The following is a 6,397-nucleotide window of genomic DNA, read 5'->3' on the forward strand; positions in this document are numbered from 1 at the left end:
TGTGTGTGTAATGTTCCATGTAACAACACTACTCGGCTGGCATTATGTTCAAATAATATAGTAGCTCAAAAGAACAAATGGAAACATATGTAGGTTGTCTGTGATGGAATCTCATAACCACCATACAGAAATATCCAAATTTAAACAGATTTTATTCCCTATCTTACGGTGCTTTGAACTTTGACCCGTAAACCCACACAAAAAATGTAATTTCCCATTAGGCAATCTCTGATTTAAACACGGCTTGGTTTAAACACCATGTTAACAGATTAGGTAGAAAAACCAAAGTCGAGAAACATACCATGAGTATCCCATTGTACACATTGTGTGCGTGCGTGCGTGCGTGTCGCTCTGAGAAAGAAAGAGTCACAGGGTAGACTCCAATCTGCCTTAAAAGTACTACTACCAGATGAACAGGTCTTCTTCAAGCAAGCTCGGCCGGAATGACGTTTGTAGCATTATTGGCAGAACCCGACCCTGTGGCGTTATTATACGCTCAACCGTTAACAGCCCAGCCAATTACAAAATGAGACCTATTTAGTTTAAAATTAAATAAAGGACAGCTCACAAAAAATAAATCCTCCTAGGCGGCAATTCCCCCAATGCTACACAAATGAATTTGCAGTGCAATTTGCACATCTTCCAAATCGTGTAGTTGGAGATGATAAGGCTGGAATTACGATGCAATAGATGTTCCACTTTGATAAAAACACAGCCATATTTCCCTGATTCTTTGTGATAGCAGAAATCCAAAACCCTGCGGTCAGAGAGTGTGCTGCCTATAGGGCGATGAGATCACACCATATAAGCCAGATGAACCCACGATACAGTGTAACGGCTTAATCACTGACACGGAAAAACATATTACGACCCCAGATAGATGGCGTTTGAGAGAGAGTTAGACTGGATAAAAGATTAAAGATGAAAAAAATAGAACCCAATGGAATCAGCCTCTTTGCCGGTGACGCGAGGAATCATTGACTGTGGGACAGAACCAATAAACAGACGACAAAACATATCAAGACGTTAAACTTGATCGTTTTTACATTGTAGTAAATGTGTACATGAAGATTGAGGGTCCGGTTCTGTTAAGCTGTCTGCCAGCTGTACAAAGGCTCCTTAGGGCTCTGCTAGACCTGAGTGTCAAGGATAAGGGGGGGTGTGTGTGTGTGCTTGTGTATGCGTGCGCGTGTGTGTCTGTGTCTATGTGTGTGCGTGTATGCCGAGGCCGGCACTCATTAAAGTAACATTAGTGTCTGAGTTTTATGAGATGTCACCAAGTACTGGCATGCAAGAGATGCTTAACTTGTATGTTTGTAGCACCCTGTCAAGAAGATGGTTTTAAATACCTCCCCACCCACACATACAACACACACACACACAATACACACACACACACACACACACACACACACACACACACACACACACACACACACACACACACACACGCACACGCACACGCACACACGCACGCACGCACAGCTGCGACTGTGATGGCTCTACTGGGGACCATAGACGTTCTTTCTAGTCAGGAAGAGAAGGATGGATGTTGAGCTGGGGGAATATAGTGGAAAGAAAGGATCACGTTTATTTACGAAATGCCTTGATGATTGTTTTGCAACAATTCCTTTTTGCAGGAAAAAAGCAAAGTGTGGTAAAAAGAGTGTGAACTTGAAGTGTGTCCGATGAGAACGTACAAAATTGGATTTGACAAAATAGTCGCTACTATGATAAAGTTATCGCCCAGCACTAAATGGATTGATTCATAAAATGAGGGGAAAGATGACGCATAGATTGCTGTCTGGATGATGGATGGATCGAATCACGGATATGTGCAGCCATGCATCCATGCACCATTAGAGCCATAGACGTTAAAGCTGGATACAGTATATGCCTGCCTGCTCATACACACAAGTCTGAGAAGTACGGAAGACAGTAGTCCGATAGAATTTCAACGTGCCTTTTACAACAGACTCAAGTAGAATTCAACATGACTGTAAAAACCAGCGTCAAATTCCTTCCTGGTCGTAACAGTTCAATGCGAGTATGTCAACGAGCCTGTTAAAGACATTGTTTGTCTCCTCTGTGTACTGCTCAAGAGACAGTAACCGTTTGGACCGCAGAGCTAGTGGCTAGGCACTAGGATGTGTGCGTGTGTGTGTGTGTGTGTGTGTGTACATGTGTCAATTCGAGAGAGACACACAAAGAGTTTACAGCATATAGGTTGCGCTACCACTAACGTTGCTACCGACGGTAACCACAACCAACAGCACCAACGTAAACACTTACACACCGTCTGCTAGGCCAGACTCCTTTCAGTGTGTGTAGAGAGTGTAAAGTGCCCGTCTGTGTCTGTGTGTGCAGATGTGTGAGAGTAGACAAGCGTTTCTAACAGCCCTATATGTTGAACCTCTTTGGATTTACGATATTTGGTTGCTGATATTTGGTTGCTAGTGTTTGGTTGCCAGGTTTGGTTGCCTGGATCCATATGACTCAGCTGAAGTGGTGGCGTTCACACGCACCACCTTTATTTGCGTGAAGCCTGTGCCAACACCGCCCCCTGTTCCAGGGACCACGCATCATTTGGAGCCTCTGATTTATATTGGCAGGTTGTCAGGACCGGTGGTCTCCTCCACGGGTGATGTCACGTAGCACCACCGGGTCGCACAGCCGGGATTCCATTGGAAAGTTACACAAAAGGGAAAGCGTGTATGTGTATGTATGATTTATGTGTATTTTTTGCGACGGTTGTATGATTTATGTTTGTGTTTAGGATGTACATAGTTACACATGGGGAGTGACGAACGGCATTAAAGTAAACAGCGCGTCGATGAGTAATTTAAGTCGTGTTTGATATTGAAATCTAGAAATCCGAAAAAGGGACGGATACAAAATCTATGAATAGAGGTAGATGAGCAGTTTGCCGGAACAAAAGTAAATAAATAAAATTGTGAGATCCATTATTATCAGGGCTCTTTCAGGTCATAGCATCTTTTGTCAGATGTCCCCTCATCTGACAAAAGGAGCTGTTTCCCACCAGCTTTCAACTCAAGTCCCAGCGGACCACACCAACTGAGCCCCCAGGAGGGGGGGGGAGGCTGGAAAAAACAACAACCATGAGGTTCTAGCACACCACGCATACGTCGAGGCTTTATGTGCGGTTAACTACGTGTGCAACTACGTGTGCGTGTGTGTGTGTGTGTGTGTGTGTGTGTGTGTGTTGATTTTCCCTTCCTCTGCACCAGCTTGCAGGCAGGAGAGGGAAAAGGAAAATGAAGCGAAGTGAACAAAGCTGTAAGTGATTACAGCCTGATGAGATGCGCTCATAGCCCTCCACTCAGTCACGACAACGGACGGCCATGAAAACCGCCTTCGACGGCATCCCAGAATCCCTCACGATGCCATCGTTTGATGAAAACTCTGTGCACTGAGACAATGTCTTTGAGAAGCACCTTAATGTGTTGATGTTGTGGAATTTATTCAGATGGACCCTTCCAGCTGCAAACCCCTGAGGTTTTATTAGCTCACGTTGGAAATCTCCAAGTATTGCAGAATGTTATTCCACAAGCTGGTGTGCACAACCTCACTGTGAAACTATAAGAGCAGGACTGGTGCATTTCTTTGTGATGGTGTCAGTCATTTACAGAAAACAAACGTGTCACTTACAAAGCAAATGCTATCCAGCGTCTTTACAAATAGCATACAGCGGTATATCGGTTTGTCACAGTGTCAACATGATGCTCAATTCATGTAATCCGATGATTTGCTTCAGGAAACTGTTTGGCAGAAACAACAAGGTACACTTGGCAGCCACCAGTGTGGTTGTGGGGGAAACCAACACATAAACTGTTTATCAAGTTTCCTCCAAAAACCATGCAATGGCATTCTACAAATCCCTCCGTTAAGGACTGCGAGACAAATATAAATCTCTTTTACTCCCTCTCTCCCTCGCTCTCTCTCTCTCTCTTTCTCCCAGTGTTAAACATCTGTATTTCATTTTGTCAGGGCTTCTGTGTAAACCCAGAGCCAATACAGCAGCAATACATATAAATCTATGGAACTGACAGCAGGAGATATTTCTTTCATATCAGAGCATTCCAGACAGAAAACTACAACCTGATCCAATGATGGAAAAGGCTCATAAATATAATTTCCATTTCATGGTCTGGTGAGTGGTGGCATTTCTGGATCGATAAACAATAATTTTATGATCATTCAAACCGCTGTGAATGTGTCTCCAAAACCTAGCAAACTGACAGTTAATATATACGTATTGTGTCAATCTGAGTTTCCTATTATTGTTTATTTCTGTAAACTAACGCTCATAAGTTGAAGGCATTTAGGAGCTCTAGAGCTATGTTTAAAGACAGTACAATAAATCAACTTTACGACTCTTCTCCCCAGCCCTCTCTTTCTCTCTCCCCCTGTCACTTGCTACTTCACACTTCCACAATTGTACAAGCACACACTCCCTAGCTGCCACATTCATACAGTACCTGACTACCTAAACAGCGTTGGAGAGAGAGAGAGAGAGAGAGAGCGGGGGAGAGCGAGAGGGAGAGAGAGAGAGAGAGAGCATGTGTGAATGAGTGAGAGAAAGAGAGAGATGGAGATAACGAGTGACTGAGTGTGAGAAAGAGCGAGTGAGTGAGTTTGAGAGAGAGAGCGAGTGAGTGATTCAGTAAGTGAGAGAAGAGAGAGAGAGAGAGAGAGAGAGAGAGAGAGAGAGAGAGAGAGAGAGAGAGAGAGAGAGAGAGTGCGAGAGAGAGAAAAGGAAAAAGAGAAAGCATCAGAAATCAGCAAAGTTAGAAGTGAGAGTGAAAGAAAGACAGCAGGGAGACACATTGACAGAGGAAGGGAGACACATTGACAGAGGAAGGGAGACAGGGTCGGTTAGGACGGATTAAGGGAGACACAAGGGACAGGAGGAGCAGACTGAGCCACACAACTGCTTCCTTTCGTCCAACAGGCCATGTGGGATCCTATGCATTTAACAGCACAGACCGGAGATCAGCCCAACGTGATTGAGTGCATCCTTAATGCTTTTCCAACTTGACTGGGAACCAGAATCAACAACCTGAAAGGAAGTTGGGTTACCGCTTTCCATGTACTATACATCCTGGAGCTGTCGAATGCAGGCTCTGGGTCAATAAATCGAATGCAATTTATGAGTTTGATCAAGCATTCAGGTCAACAAATCACAGCAGAAAAATACATTAATCCTAGCAATGTAGAAATATAAAAAAGCTAAATGTTTGTTTGTTTAATACTTCCTTCCTTCCTGGAATATTGAATTATGCAGGGTGAATGTTCAAATTAAAAATAATTGACCAACATAACAATCACAAATGAAAAGGAAATTACATAGCTAGCCAAAATAGCAGATGAACAAAAGAGTTTCCGTACCGTTGCTGTAGTTTTGCTGTAACTTTTGCTCTCTCTTCTCGGTCTCCTGCTCTCTCCTAAGAGACTCACACACTCTGCCGCTGCCACCTGTTGACAAGCAAAGGCCAGTGATCTGAGCTCCAATGTCTCTCTCTCTCTCTCTCTCTCTCTCTCTCTCTCTCTCTCTCTCTCTCTCTCTCTCTCTCTCTCTCTCTCTCTCTCTCTCTCTTTTCCTGGCTCTCTCCCACCTCCCTTACATGCTCATAGGCCAGTAGCAAGTTAGTTTTGGGAGCCTACCGTTTCCTCCTCTTCTGAAAGGATGGAATGAAAGAGGGAGAAGGAGGATGAAGAGGATGAAGAGGAGGAGGAGGATGAAGAAGAAGAGGAGGAGGAGGAGGAGGAGGAAGAGGAGGAAGAGGAAGAGGCAGAAAAATAGGAATACTGTTGAGAACTAGAAAAGGCCTTTTCTGAAGCGATTGCGGCTGTTGAAAGGCTGACGCAAAACTGGAAAACTGAAAGACCAGCAATATAAACAAACAAACCATTTCAATAATGTAAAAATAAAAAGTTAGGTGTTATTTTGTTTTTGTTGATGTTATTTGTTCACATCTAGTTAGTCGAGTTAAGGCCACAGAATGGTATGGGTTATACGGTTGGAATATGTCTCAGCTTTCATTTGACATATTGTTTGTGTAGATAGCACAATGTCTTAAAAATATTATTTTTATGCAGCATTAGTATTTAGAAACATAGCCTAACCCATTGTCTTCTTCTACGAGAAACAGACAACCAGAAGCAGACAACCAAGCATACAACCAGAAGCAGACAACCTGCAATGTATGAAAAACGTAGCCTCAAACCATAGCTTTGTTCTCAAAAACTACAAACACGTGTGTGGATGTGCAACATGTGCCAGTCCCTCCAATGCGTGACTTTATTCAGTTGATAAATGGTTTAAAAAACGAGACAGAAGAAAGGGGAGAATCGTGCTTGGGACCCATTCCAAAAT

The sequence above is a fragment of the Micromesistius poutassou genome, assembly GCF_964030765.1.
Source record: "Micromesistius poutassou genome assembly, chromosome: 16".
Taxonomy (NCBI): Eukaryota; Metazoa; Chordata; class Actinopteri; order Gadiformes; family Gadidae; genus Micromesistius; species Micromesistius poutassou.